Source organism: Vicia villosa, linkage group LG3 (genome assembly GCF_029867415.1).
Source record: "Vicia villosa cultivar HV-30 ecotype Madison, WI linkage group LG3, Vvil1.0, whole genome shotgun sequence".
Taxonomy (NCBI): domain Eukaryota; kingdom Viridiplantae; phylum Streptophyta; class Magnoliopsida; order Fabales; family Fabaceae; genus Vicia; species Vicia villosa.
In genome coordinates, this window is record NC_081182.1 from 1,322,974 (window position 1) to 1,337,913 (window position 14,940).

General features: G+C 29.6%; 2 long non-coding RNA genes across 2 annotated transcripts; both read right to left on the reverse strand.

Annotated features, from left to right (window-relative positions):
* Positions 1-9,161: 9,161 nt before the first annotated feature.
* On the reverse strand, positions 9,162-9,658 carry LOC131654729 (uncharacterized). The gene is made up of 2 exons (XR_009299551.1): positions 9,575-9,658; positions 9,162-9,439 (listed from the first exon to the last, which is right to left on the reverse strand). It is a non-coding gene; the product is annotated as an uncharacterized LOC131654729 (long non-coding RNA).
* Positions 9,659-11,835: 2,177 nt separating this feature from the next.
* On the reverse strand, positions 11,836-12,345 carry LOC131654730 (uncharacterized). Its single transcript, XR_009299552.1, has 2 exons — positions 12,248-12,345; positions 11,836-12,109 (listed from the first exon to the last, which is right to left on the reverse strand). It is a non-coding gene; the product is annotated as an uncharacterized LOC131654730 (long non-coding RNA).
* Positions 12,346-14,940: the final 2,595 nt, after the last annotated feature.

The window sequence follows — 14,940 nt, forward strand, 5'->3', positions numbered from 1 at the left end:
GGACGACACGCTAGACCCTTCACGCGGAAATTGGAAGGAGAATGCGCCCGTGGCGGGATGAATTTTATTCCAGTTCTTCCTACGATAACACACGAACTTTTTAATTATCCTACGAGGAGGAAGGGGAAAAAGATCTCAAATAAACCCTAGGAGTTTGCTAAGTGTGGGAATTCACCTAGACTAGAAATTCTGGAGTCCGGGAGGTCGGTTATACATAGGGAAGGTTTTAAGCACCCTACATACCCGTAGTACTCTACGGGAACCTTCTCTGTGTCTATGTGTTTGTGTTTGTTGCTAATGATTGGGAAAGTTTCTCCTTTGTGTTAGGAGAAGGAATTGAATTGAATTAAAAAGACAGACAGACAGACTATTTTTGTTTTTTTATTAGCTCGCTGAGATTCCTTGTGAACCTCATGCCTACATATCCCTAATGGAAGTCAGAGCTTTTTATAGTTTGGTGAACTAATTAGGGAAATTAATTATTTTTGGTGCCTTGCTTGGAGCTCAAGGTTGAAGCTTGAATTAAATCTCTGTTTACAGTAAAGAGACATGAAATCATCTTTACAGAGAGGTATTTCTACTATTCCACCACAAACATTTAAAAGAGTGACAGAAAAGCTGAATTCATTTCATTAAAGAAAGGGACCTTACTTGTGTGTTTGCATATATGCCAGTCGCGTGTCTCTTGAATGAAAGAAAGATTCTCATCCAAATTAGGGAAAGTGTACAAGTCTGAGTGTGTTTTCCTCAGAGCATGCCTTTCAAAGTCCTAAATGGGAGAATGTTTGAAATTGAAATTGAAATGTTTGTTTGTTTGAATGTGGTGAGATAGGAGAAATATCTCTCTATAGAGATAAGCTATGTCTATCTACTGTTTGAAATATTTGATTTTTTAGCTGGCTTGTATGAGGCCCAAGCTTGAGGCTTTTGATTGTTTTTAATGACTTTAGGAGATGACTTTACTGGGGATTAACTTAAACTAAGTTTTGTGTTCTGTACGAAGCCCAGAATTGAGGCTGACTCTAGCTGGAGAGTTGTTATTTTGTGCCTTGTATGAAGCCCAAGGTTGTGGCTGACTCTTAGCTAGGGAAGGCATTATTTTCTGCCTTGTATGAAGCCCAAGGTTGTGGCTGACTGTTGAGGAAACTAAGTATGGATGACTCTATGGGGAAAAGATCCTAAAGGTTAGGAATCTTTTGACACAAGAATTGTGGTTTATCTGCCTTGTACAAAGCCCAAGGTTGTGGCTACTTAATGGTGAAGGACTCACTGGGGAGACTCTATTATATGCCTTGTACAAAGCCCAAGGTTGTGGCTGACTCTGAATAAAGGGAAAGATCTACCAGTGTGGGATCTCTGACTCAGAAGGGATTTTGACTCTGTTGAGGATTATCCTAAAGATTGACTCTACTGAGGATTGTGCTTTTGTTAAGCATGGATTGATGAATTAAAGACCCAGGTTTGAAGATTGACTCTACTGGGGGATTTGTTTGGATGATTGACCCAAAGTGGACACCACCGGGGAATTGGTTTCTTTATTGACTGAGACTTACCTTAAGTGAAATTTATCGTTTAAAAGTTGAATTTTTGGAAGCTAACCATTTCCAGGGAATTATGACTTTAGAGGACTGATTTTGGAGGCTAACCCTTTCCAGGGGTTTTACTCTGCTGGAGAGTTTATCTTTTGAAAGTTTAATTTTTGGAAGCTAACCCTTTCCAGGGAATTTTGTTAAAATGAAGGAATGAATGGAGGCTGACCCTTTCCAGGGATTTTACTCTGCTGGAGAGTTTATCTTTTGAAAGTTTAATTTTTGGAAGCTAACCCTTTCCAGGGAATTTTGTTAAAATGAAGGAATGAATGGAGGATGACCCTTTCCAGGGATGATGGCAAAATGATTAACTATTTGAGAGTTCTTGTTTAAAGCCCAAGATTAAGGCTGACACTGACTGAGGATAGATTGCTATGGAACCTAGACTCTGTTAAGGAGAAAAATATTGAAGATTGAGAATAAGGGTGACAGAGACTATCCATGTCTCTCATTCCAAAAGGTGTACTCAATACTGAGATTGAGACATTTTTAGCTTGTGTAAAAGTCTGGTTTTAAGAATAGAAGAAACTCACCAGGGTATGCTAAAAGGTGACTAAAGACCTGTTCCTATGTTTATAAGAAACCTGATCGATCCTTGTATACAAGCTCAAGAGTAAGCTAGGAATATGCTTTTAAGAAGCCTGTGGGTCCTTGTACAAAGCCCAAGAGGAGGATAATCGAGGGTCCTTGTTATAGCACAAGAGAAAGCTATGTGGTTTTAAACTTATTTTGGCTTTAAGCAAATGGGTAAGAGGTTTCACCGGGAATAATTCCTCTTGGGTGGATGTGTCCTAGTTTTGGGTTCTAAGGCTTTTTTCAAGATGTTTCACCGGGAATAATTCATCTTGAGGGTTTGAACTACAAATCTCTAATTAGGAAAGAGCCTTCACCGGGAAGACATTCTCAATCCTAGGCCATAGTCCTACAGTATATATGTAGTTTAACTGTCCTAAGGTTTACACTCAGACGTAGTCCTAATATATAAACAGTTTATATTTGACAGTAATTTAAATAAAGACTATAAATTGAAAGCTTGTAAAGCCTAACCTGGATGGAGTGGAGGCCTTTGAAGATGTATGTACAAAGCCTTACCAGTAGCTTGGTTGTTTATTGATAACGGGTGAATATTTATTATAAACAGTTAAATATTTTTGAAAACAGAAGAAGTGAAGATGGACTCTAGGTCACATAGGTATCTGAAGAGTTTCACCGGAATAATGGCCTTCAAATACCAGAAGAATGTTTTGAAAACAGAAAAAGGATTTTATAAATACAGTTTTTGAAAATTAACAAAAGTCAACTTAATTATGATAAAGGCAAAGCCTATACCTAATTAAGACCTAAATGGTTAGGGTTTTATCACAAAAATATTCACAAAATGGTTAGGTTTAAAAATCAAAAGGAAAATGTATATTAAAAGTATTTAAAAATACTTAAAAACACACCATTTTAAACCTAACTCTCTTGTTTCTCAACCAAACCCAAAGATGTAAACATGGATTTCACTTGTTTTTGAATGAGGAACAAGATTATGGGCGCAGAATTTATTTATTCTAAGTGTAACTAAAGAATTTCAGTATGAACACGAAGAACACACAAACCCTAATTTTAAAATTAAATGATGATGAAGACGAATAAATGAATGATGATAGAGCGTTTTTAATCCTCTGATGATTCTGAACAAACTGGTATCGAGATATATTAAAAAGGGTACTTAAATAAGAGTGTTAGAGTTTGAAAAAATACCTCTGAAAATGGAGGTCGATAGCTATGGTGGAGAACTTCTGGCTATGGATGAACGATCACAAAAGCTTCCTGGGGACTCAGTGATGCTAACTGAATGCTTGTTGCAACTTGAATGCCTCAGAATTGCTCTACTCGACCCCTTCTATTTGAGCTCCAAGTGAAAATGGAAGGTAGTGATTCTGCCCTTACAGATGGGCTGCGACCATCTGGGTAGCTTCACTACACCCTAAGGAACGTGTTTGAACGCTTGGACTTGTTTGACACCTTCTGAATTGTTCTACAGACCTCCAACTGCTCGAGCTCCAAAATGAAAGTGGTTATGGTGTTCCTCCACTTACAGAGGTGATCCAGGTGCTTGGATCACTTCTAATGAACCTCCTTGAGATGTTAGAAGGCTTACTTTCAAAAGAAGAGCTCTAGTTTGAAGAATTCGATTCTTCTTGCCAAAGAACTTTTGAAAACCATAAGCATGAGGGAGAGAAGGAGAAAGCAAGAATTGGAGTTGCTTTGGTGTGCTTATTACTGAGGTATCCACTTCTATTTATAGGCAAATGATGCAGAGTAGTTTGGGAGAGTGAGCTTTGCTTAATGAGGTTAACTTAGTTTCTTGGTTATGAAGAAATGTGAGAAAGATCCATATGCAATGATGAGTTCTTTGATACCACTCCCTAGCCATCGGTTTTGCTTGATCTTAAGGGACAAAGTTGATGCAGAAATGAGCTCTAATTGGTTGGGAGAAGATTCCTTTGATGAATCACCACTTGGCCATAAATTCTCAAAAGGCAGTCATTACATAATCACATGTTTTGGTTTTGGAATATTCCCTTAAAATATTTGTGTAATGATGCAAACTATTGTCTCCTATCCTTGAAATGTTTCTGAAGTTTAGAGGCACCAATTAGTGTAAGCACTTGCATAAAATTGCAAATTCCAAACTTAGGCATGACCTATAATTTCACTTCAAATGCCTAACTTTGATCAATCATATCTCTTAGCTCAAGATGAATTTGGAGAAGGTTGAGCACAATTTGGAAAGCCCTTAACATGTACTTCAATTCATTAGTTTGGAGTTTCTTCAAAATCAATTGGGAAATTTGTGAAAAATGGGCTTGAAGTTTGAAGAAAACTAGGGTTTTTTGCTAGTTTTATGAAGGTAGCAACTCTGAAGCTCCATATCTCTTCAATGGTTGATTTCTAGCCAAAAAATCATATGTGACAAAGTTGTTCATTGGATCAAAATCTACAACTTTGATGTTGGAAGTTTTTTTCAGTTTGTACTTGAAATTTTGAGATATTCATTTCCAAAGTTTTGAAAAAAAGACCTTTAAATACTTAGAAAATTTTCTAAGTATGAAAAGTCAATCTTTGACTTTTTGATTCTTGATTGATTTTCTTGATTTCTCTTGGTAAAATGACTTCAATAATCATATATTGATGATATTGATCCTCAAAAGTCATGTTTTAATCCAAAACCCTAAAAGTCAAAAGTGATCTTGTACAGTTGACTTTTTCCAAATGAAGTGAAATCTTGGACTTTGGTAATGAATCAAGTCCTCCTCCTCAAATGAGTGATATGAATGGATTATATTGAGGTATTAGAAGCTCTTGAGTCATGTTTTGAGTTGTGGACCCATGTCCTGATTAAAAGTCAACTGTCCAGGTGAATTAGGTCTGAAACCCTAATTGTCGACCATATGAAATTGATGACTGTAAATCTTGAATTGAAGTTCAATGCTTAGTGGATATTGTTATATGGATCATTTAAATATGATTTAATCCTTTGAGTGATGCCCTGGGGCTTTTTAGGATTTCCCAAATGTGGTCCCTGATCTTAGTCCTTGATGGGCCCAAAACCCTAGTCTAGTGATCTGAGCAAACCTGAGCCATGATGACTGATGTTTAATCAACATAGGTGGATAAATGAATCATTTGAGTCCCATGATTGTATTAGAAGTCATTCTCATATTGATTGATCCTTTGCCTGAACTCCTTTGTCCTTGAGCACCCTTGATTGGGTATCAGACAAACAAGTGACTGCTCTGAGTACCTGTCTTGAGTTTGATGAGATGTTTGGAGGTATGAAATCTCAGGGGGGGGGGGGTCAAAATTAGGGTATGACACCACCTAACTTGTTAGATTGGTTTGAATGTCGATCGTCTCAATACCTTTTGTAGTAACTGATTTAGATCTTAAGAAGATGATCGTCTCTACCGTTGTGAGGATAGATTTAGATCTTGGATCGTTGATCGTCTCAGCATTGTGTATAGTAACTGATTTAGATCTCAGAATGTCGATCGTCTCAGCACCTTGTGGGGTAACCAATTTATATCTTGTAATGTCGATCGTCTCAGCACCTTGTGGGGTAACCAATTCAGATCTTGTAACCAATTTAGATCTTGGAATGACCGTCTCCACCGTTTGTATTGATGAATTTAGATCTTGAATTGTTGATCGTCTCGACACCTTGTGGGGTAACCAAATTAGATCTTATAATGTCGATCATCTCAGCACCTTGTGGGGTAACTGTCATACCCCAAAATTTGCCCACTATATTTCAAGATAGTTGGGCTCAGATAGTCTCCACAGGCTCATGCAATCTCTGACTGAAAGCATGATCACCCTCCTCCTAAGAAATAGATACCAAAACTAGGGTTTGCATTCTCTCAAGGTCAAATTAAATTCTAAGACCTAAAATGGGCTCCAAATTTTGATAGAATGCTGACACTTAAACATGATTGAATTGTAATATTATTTTTTAATATACTATATGTTATATATTATATAAATATATTATTTATTAGCATTTTTATAATATTAGTAAAAGAATTATATTTTGTAATTTGGATGATAAAAATTTGATCCAAATTAAATTGTATGAAATTGAATCGAATCAGATTGAATTTTTTCAATCAATCATCTGATATCAAAATTCAAAACGAACCACAAATAAATTTATATTTTATTTGTATTTTTCACATCCATGATATGCTACATTTTCAAACAATGGATTGATATACTATAATTAAATGAATAGACACTCATATTTTTCTCTTTTAAATTTTTATCTAACAAAAATTCAACTATAATTTAGTTAATATAAAATATTCAATCGCAATAACTATAAAAAAACACTTAAATATCAATTTGAAAAATATCAAATGCATAATTTTATTAGATTTATTTTGATATGCTCTTACATTTAACATTTAATTTTTGAGCAATGTGCTATATTTTTTTATAGACTTAACATGAATATGTGCAATAACAACTGGCTGTAGCAGGGTTTCCTCCATGTGACGCACATCTTGGCCAACCATGATAAGATGTGCACCATTCATCACACTTATAATCGTCACAAGTATCAGAAGGATTAGATTTGGCTATGGTACATAATTTGCCTGCTTGACATGTCATGGTTACAAATGCGGAAAAAAAGATGAAGCATACTTACATTCTTATAATTAAGTTTGATAATGTTAACACCCAACAAATAAACATTACTTACATACATACATAAAAGTGCTACGAAATAATATAAAAAAAGACAAAATTTATATACCTGAAAAAATAATGAAAAGGACAAGAATTGACATGACAGAAAGCTTAGTCATTTTGAATAGCTTCAATTTTAAAAGAATGAATGAGATGTTTTCTGAGAGTATGCAAACCTCGAATTTATATACAACTAAAAAATATAAAATAAATGAAAAGTTGAAAGGTGATAAATATCATTTCAAATTTTGTCATCTAAACTACACAGTGAACCTTTTTAATATTTTTAATTAATACATATTTAGTCAATATTCATAATATTTTACATTAATGCATATTTACTAAAATTTCTAGAAAAGAAAAGATAAATTCAAACATAATAAAAATTTTCAACAATTTAAAATTGTATATTGATTTCAATATTATTTTGGTCCACCTACTTTATGTCATTCAAAAAATTATTATCTCTATTTTATATTTTAAATAGTTTTGGTCTTTTTTCTTACTTTTTCCACTTAAAGTTCATAATTTTTTTTATAGTGAAGCATAACTTATAGAAATTTTGACCCACATATCATCTTTCTTTAAAAAAATTCCTTAATTGCCACCCTTTGTAAATACATTTTCAATATGCCATTTTTTATACTTTTTTAAAAATAAAAAATCTACCCCGTTAAGAGGTCGTCATCCAATATCGAGGCCCTCTTTTTATTTTTATTTTTATTTATTGTCATTTTTAATTGTCTTAAAAAAATTAAAAAATAACAAATCATTAACAATTAGTAATTAATTAATTAATTAATTAATTAATGTATTCAAAAAATATCAAACAATAATTAAAAATTTTAAAAAGTTTTAATTTTAATTCGCAAAGAAAATAAAAATAAAAATTGACATATATTAATTTAATAATTTTTATTTAACCTAGATAAAAAGCCGATTTTAAAAAGTAAAAGTCGATCACGGACATAAGCTTAATGAAAAGTTGCAACAATATCGAAAAGTAAAAGTTGGTGCCTTCTTAGTACTTCTATTTTGGATATTGTACTAGTGATGTACTTTCTTTTCCGCTGCGATATTATGGATTGTTGTCTCTATGTACCATTATTAATACTTTATGCATATTATTTTAGATATATGTGTGTGGGGTGATACATAAAAACACCATAATATTTATTATAAATGAAATGAAAGTTGCTCGAGGAATTAATAATAAATCATGGAAATTTAATTCGAAGTACAAACATTTGTTTTTTTATTAATTTATCTATTTCATAAGAGAATAATAATTTATTTAGTAAAAATTGAAAAGAAAACAACACGGATATGTTTTTATAATTATTTATTTTTTATTAGTATGATATATTGTGTTGATTTATTATTCAATATTACTTTTTTAATACTATTCATTAGTTTAGTTTATTTAATCTATATATTTTTATTATTTCATTTGTATCATTCTTAACTGATCATTCTCATTTTGTAATTATTATTTTTTTAAATAAAAGAATTATATTTCAAAGGAGCAAACTACAAATAGTTATGGCCAAAGCCAAAGCCAATAAAGACAAGAGTAATTACATTAACAACATAACTATTTTTCTTCTATAGTTGGTATGCCTCCAACCTCAATATACAATAGCATCTAGTATACTCTTAGTAATTCTATCAACTTCTATAGTTTATGTTTATTTCTCAAAAAAGACCTTATTCATTTGAGTCCATATGCCATACAGGTTCTCTGCCGCTACAGCCTTGAATAAGCTTGTTTCCATCCCTTGCCACGAGTATATTTTTTGATCCATTGAAGGTCTATGTCCTTTGTATCAATCATTTGCATCCAATTTAGAATGGCTGGCCAAATTTTGATAGAATGCTGATACTTAAACATGATTGAATTGTAATATTATTTTTTAATATACTATATGTTATATATTATATATATATAAGTATATATATATATATATATATATATATATATATATATATTATTTATTAGCATTTTTATAATATTAGTAAAAGAATTATATTTTGTAATTTGGATGATAAAAAATTGATCCAAATTAAATTGTATGAAATTGAATCGAATCAGATTGAATTTTTTCAATCAATTATCTGATATCAAAACGAACCACAAATAAATTTATATTTTATTTGTTTTTTTCACATCCATGATATGCTACATTTTCAAACAATGGATTGATATACTATGATTAAATAAATAGACACTCATATTTTTCTCTTTTAAATTTTTATCTAACAAAAATTCAATTATAATTTAGTTAATATAAAATATTCAATCGCAATAACTATACAAAAGCACTTAAATATCAATTTGAAAAATATCAATGCATAATTTTATTATATTTATTTTGATATGCTCTTACATTTAACATTTAATTTTTGAGCATTGTGCTATATTTTTTAATAGACTTAACATGGATATGTGCAATAACAACTGGCTGTAGCAGGGTTTCCTCCATGTGGCGCACATCTTGGCCAACCATGATAAGATGTGCACCATTCATCACACTTATAATCGTCACAAGTATCAGAAGGATTAGATTTGACTATGGTACATAATTCTCCTGCTTGACATGTCATGGTTACAACTGCGGAAAAAAAAAGAAGCATACTTACATTCATATAATTAAGTTTGATAATGTTAACACCCAACAAATAAACATTACTTACATACATACATAAATGTGCTACGAAATAATATAAAAAAGACAAAATTTATATACCTGAAAAAATAATGAAAAGAACAAGAATTGACATGACAGAAAACTTAGTCATTTTGAATAGCTTCAATTTTAATAGAATGAATGAGATGTTTTCTGAAATTATGCAAACCTCGAATTTATATACAACTAAAAAATATAAAATAAATGAAAAGTTGAAAAGTGATAAATATCATTTCAAATTTTTCCATCTAAACTATACAGTGAACCTTTTTAATATTTTAAATTAATACATATTTAGTCAATATTCATAATATTTTACATTAATGCATATTTATTAAAATTTCTAGAAAAGAAAAGATAAATTCAAACATAATAAAATTTTTCAACAATTTAAAATTGTATATTGATTTCAATATTATTTTGGTCCACCTACTTCATGTCATTCAAAAAATTATTATCTCTATTTTATATTTTAAATAGTTTTGGTCTTTTTTCTTACCTTTTCCACTTAAAGCTCATAATTTATCCATTTTTATAGTGAAGCATAACTTATAGAAATTTTGACCCACATATTATCTTTCTTTAAAACAATTCCTTAATTGCCACCCTTTGTAAATACATTTTCAATATGCTTATTTTTATACTTTTTTAAAAATAAAAAATCTACCCATTTAAGAGGCCGTCATCCAATATCGAGGCCCTCTTTTTATTTTTATTTATTGTCATTTTTAATTGTCTTTAAAAAATTGAAAAATAACAAATCATAATCAATTAATAATTAATTAAATAATGTATTAAAAAATATCAAACAATAATTAAAAATTCTAAAAAGTTTTAATTTTAATTCGCAAAGAAAATAAAAATAAAAATTGACATATATTAATTTAATAATCTTTATTTAACCCAGATAAAAAGTTGATTTCGAAAAGTAAAAGTCGATCATGGACATAACCTTAATGAAAAGGTGCAACAATATTGAAAAGTAAAAGTTGGTGCCTTCTTAGTACTTCTATTTTGGATATTGTACTTGTTATGATGTATTATTTTGGCCAGAATACATTCGGCTTTGGTATTTTGTACTAGCGATGTACTCTCTTTTCCGCTGCGGTATTATGGATTGATGTCTCTATGTACCATTATTAATACTTTATGCATATTATTCTAGATATATGTGTGTGGAATGTTACATAAAAACACCATAATATTTATTATAAATGAAATGAAAGTTACTCGAGGAATTAATAATAAATCATGGAAATTTAATTCGAAGTACAAACATTTGTTTTTTTAATTAATTTATCTATTTCATAAAAGAATAATAATTTATTTAGTAAAAATTGAAAAGAAAACAACACGGATATGTTTTTATAATTATTTATTTTTTTATTAGTATGATATATTGTGTTGATTTATTATTCAATATTACTTTTTTAATACTATTCATTAGTTTAGTTTATTTAATCTATGTATTTTTATTATTTCATTTGTATCATTCTTAACTGATCATTCTCATTTTGTAATTTTTTTTTGAAATAAAAGAATTATATTTCAAAGGAGCAAACTACAAATAGCTATGGCCAAAGGCAAAGGCAATAAAGACAAGACTAATTACATTAACAACATAGCTATTTTACTTTTATAGTTGGTATGCCTCCAACCTCAATATACAATAGCATCCACTATACTCTTAGTAATTCTTTCAACTTCTATAGTTTATGTTTTGTTCTAAAAAAAGACCTTGTTCCTTTGAGTCCATATGCCATACAGGGTCTCTGCTGCTACAGCCTTGAATAAGCTTGTTTCCATCCCTTGCCACGAGTATATTTTTTTATTCATTGAAGATCTATGTCCTTTGTATCAATCATTTGAATCCAATGTAGAATGGCTGTCCAAATTTTGATAGAATGCTGACACTTAAACATGATTGAATTGTAATATTATTTTTTAATATACTATATGTAATATATTATATAAATATATTATTTACTAGCATTTTTATAATGTTAGTAAAAGAATTATATTTTGTAATTTGGATGATAAAAAATTGATCCAAATTAAATTGTATGAAATTGAATCGAATCAGATTGAATTTTTTCAACCAATCATCTGATATCAAAATTCAAAACGAACCACAAATAAATTTATATTTTATTTGTTTTTTTCACATCCATGATATGCTACATTTTCAAACAATGGATTGATATACTATAATTAAATAAATAGACACTCATATTTTTCTCTTTTAAATTTTTATCTAACAAAAATTCAATTATAATTTAGTTAATATAAAATATTCAATCGCAATAACTATACAAAAACACTTAAATATCAATGCATAATTTTATTAGATTTATTTTGATATGCTCTTACATTTAACATTTAATTTTTGAGCATTGTGCTATATTTTTTTATAGACTTAACATGGATATGTGCAATAACAACTGGCTGTAGCAGGGTTTCCTCCATGTGGCGCACATCTTGGCCAACCATGATAAGATGTGCACCATTCATCACACTTATAATCGTCACAAGTATCAGAAGGATTAGATTTGACTATGGTACATAATTCTCCTGCTTGACATGTCATGGTTACAACTGCGGAAAAAAAAAAAAAAAGCATACTTACATTCTTATAATTAAGTTTGATAATGTTAACACCCAACAAATAAACATTACTTACATACATACATAAAAGTGCTACAAAATAATATAAAAAAGAAAAAATTTATATACCTGAAAAAATAATGAAAAGGACAAGAATTGACATGACAGAAAACTTAGTCATTTTGAATAGCTTCAATTTTAATAGAATGAATGAGATGTTTTCTGAGTATGCAAACCTCGAATTTATATACAACTAAAAAATATAAAATAAATGAAAAGTTGAAAAGTGATAAATATCATTTCAAATTTTGCCATCTAAACTATACAGTGAACCTTTTTAATATTTTAAATTAATACATATTTAGTCAATATTCATAATATTTTACATTAATGCATATTTATTAAAATTTCTAGAAAAGAAAAGATAAATTCAAACATAATAAAAATTTTCAACAATTTAAAATTGTATATTGATTTCAATATTATTTTGTTCCACCTACTTCATGTCATTCAAAAAATTATTATCTCTATTTTATATTTTAAATAGTTTTGGTCTTTTTTCTTATTTTTTCCACTTAAAGTTCATAATTTATCCACTTTTATAGTGAAGCATAACTTATAAAAATTTTGACCCACATATCATATTTCTTTAAAACAATTCCTTAATTGCCACCCTTTGTAAATACATTTTCAATATGCTTATTTTTATACTTTTTTAAAAATAAAAAATCTACCCCTTTAAGAGGCTGTCATCCAATATCGAGCCCTCTTTTTATTTTTATTTATTGTCATTTTTAATTGTCTTAAAAAAATTGAAAAATAACAAATCATAATCAATTAATAATTAATTAAATAATGTATTAAAAAAATATCAAACAATAATTAAAAATTTTAAAAAGTTTTAATTTTAATTCGCAAAGAAAATAAAAATAAAAATTGACATATATTAATTTAATAATCTTTATTTAACCTAGATAAAAAGTTGATTTCGAAAAGTAAAAGTCGATCATGGACATAACCTTAATGAAAAGGTGCAACAATATCGAAAAGTAAAAGTTGGTGCCTTCTTAGTACTTCTATTTTGGATATTGTACTTGTTATGATGTATTATTTTGGTCATGATACATTCGGCTTTTGTATTTTGTACTAGCGATGTACTTTCTTTTCCGCTGCGATATTATGGATTGATGTCTCTATGTACCATTATTAATACTTTATGCATATTATTCTAGATATATGTGTGTGGGATGTTACATAAAAACACCATAATATTTATTATAAATGAAATGAAAGTTACTCGAGGAATTAATAATAAATCATGGAAATTTAATTCGAAGTACAAACATTTCTTTTTTTTATTAATTTATCTATTTCATAAAAGAATAATAATTTATTTAGTAAAAATTGAAAAGAAAACAACACGGATATGTTTTTATAATTAATATACTTCGCCCCCTGCCAATATAGTGAGTTTTGGTTTACGCCCCCTGAAATTTTTTTTTATTAAATGCCCCTTATAAAACATAAATCCTGGATTTACCAAACCCTTTTACCATATTTGCTGACTGGGCGATGATGTGGCAATAATATTAATCTAATATCACATTCAAAGTCTTTATTACATCTTTTAATGTTGTTTATTTATCTTATGCTCTTATGCTATTGCTTTTCTCTTTGCTCTTCTCCCTTTTTTCAGAATTTTGGTTCAGCCATTCATGTTTTTAGAACTATACCTACCAGAGAGAACCGGCGGCGAAACAAGCAGCTATAGTGCATGTTTCGTTTGGAAATGGTTGTAATATAATCACCTTCTATTGCATTGATCATGATCTTGAATATTTTGCTTCTCGGCAAGTACTAGTTTTAAAACCATTATTCTATTTAAATCTTACAACTTTAGTGAATCGTCTTCCGTGATCACAAAATATCTTTTCTCCACCAAGTGACCAACATTCATTAAGTTGCAATTTATATTATGACCCACAACACCTTATCTATAGCTAATATCTTGCCATCTTTCAAATGAACAAGTACAAAACTCATCAATTTATGTCGGGGACAAAAGAAAAAGTCAAATAACAGAACAAAACTCATCAAATACGAGAATTGGCAAAACCATGATGGCAGCAACATCACTTCACGTCTTTTGAATGTGTCATACAATAGAGAAACAAATACTTAAGAATGAAAACAATAGAGTAAAACAAAATAACCCACTACATTTAAAACTACAAAATCTACATTATTGTGCTAAAAAAAACACTTTTTCCTCATCATCTACATAATGGAGCATGCATTTGGGTTTTCATCACTGAACATGCAGATGTTTTGATAATGGCACCTACCTTATGTGAAAAATAGTTTTCATTAATTTCTCAAGCTAAGGTAATAGAAATGTAAAGGAGAATCATAAAAATAATGATTTTAATAATGATTTGAAACTTCTTAATTTCTACACTACATTAGTTCCAAGATGTTTTACTTCTAAATAATCTAAAAGTTATCCATCATATGTATAGGATTTGTAACAGGTACGATAAATTTGAATAACACAACAAAAACTTAAATTACATAGCAGTATATTTTATTCAGGAACAAAAACCATATGACATAACATTTCTCCTTGTATTGGCTAGTGAAAAGTTAAAGGGTTTGATTCTCACCTCAAACAATATACTACCAATACTAAAATTTGATTGTTCAACACAAAAGGAATCAAATAACAAAAACTGTGTACTCTACAATGATGCATGCATGCATTCAAATAATCACATATTTTGACAGCAAATCTGCATGGAGCTTACACTATAAAACCAATCTGA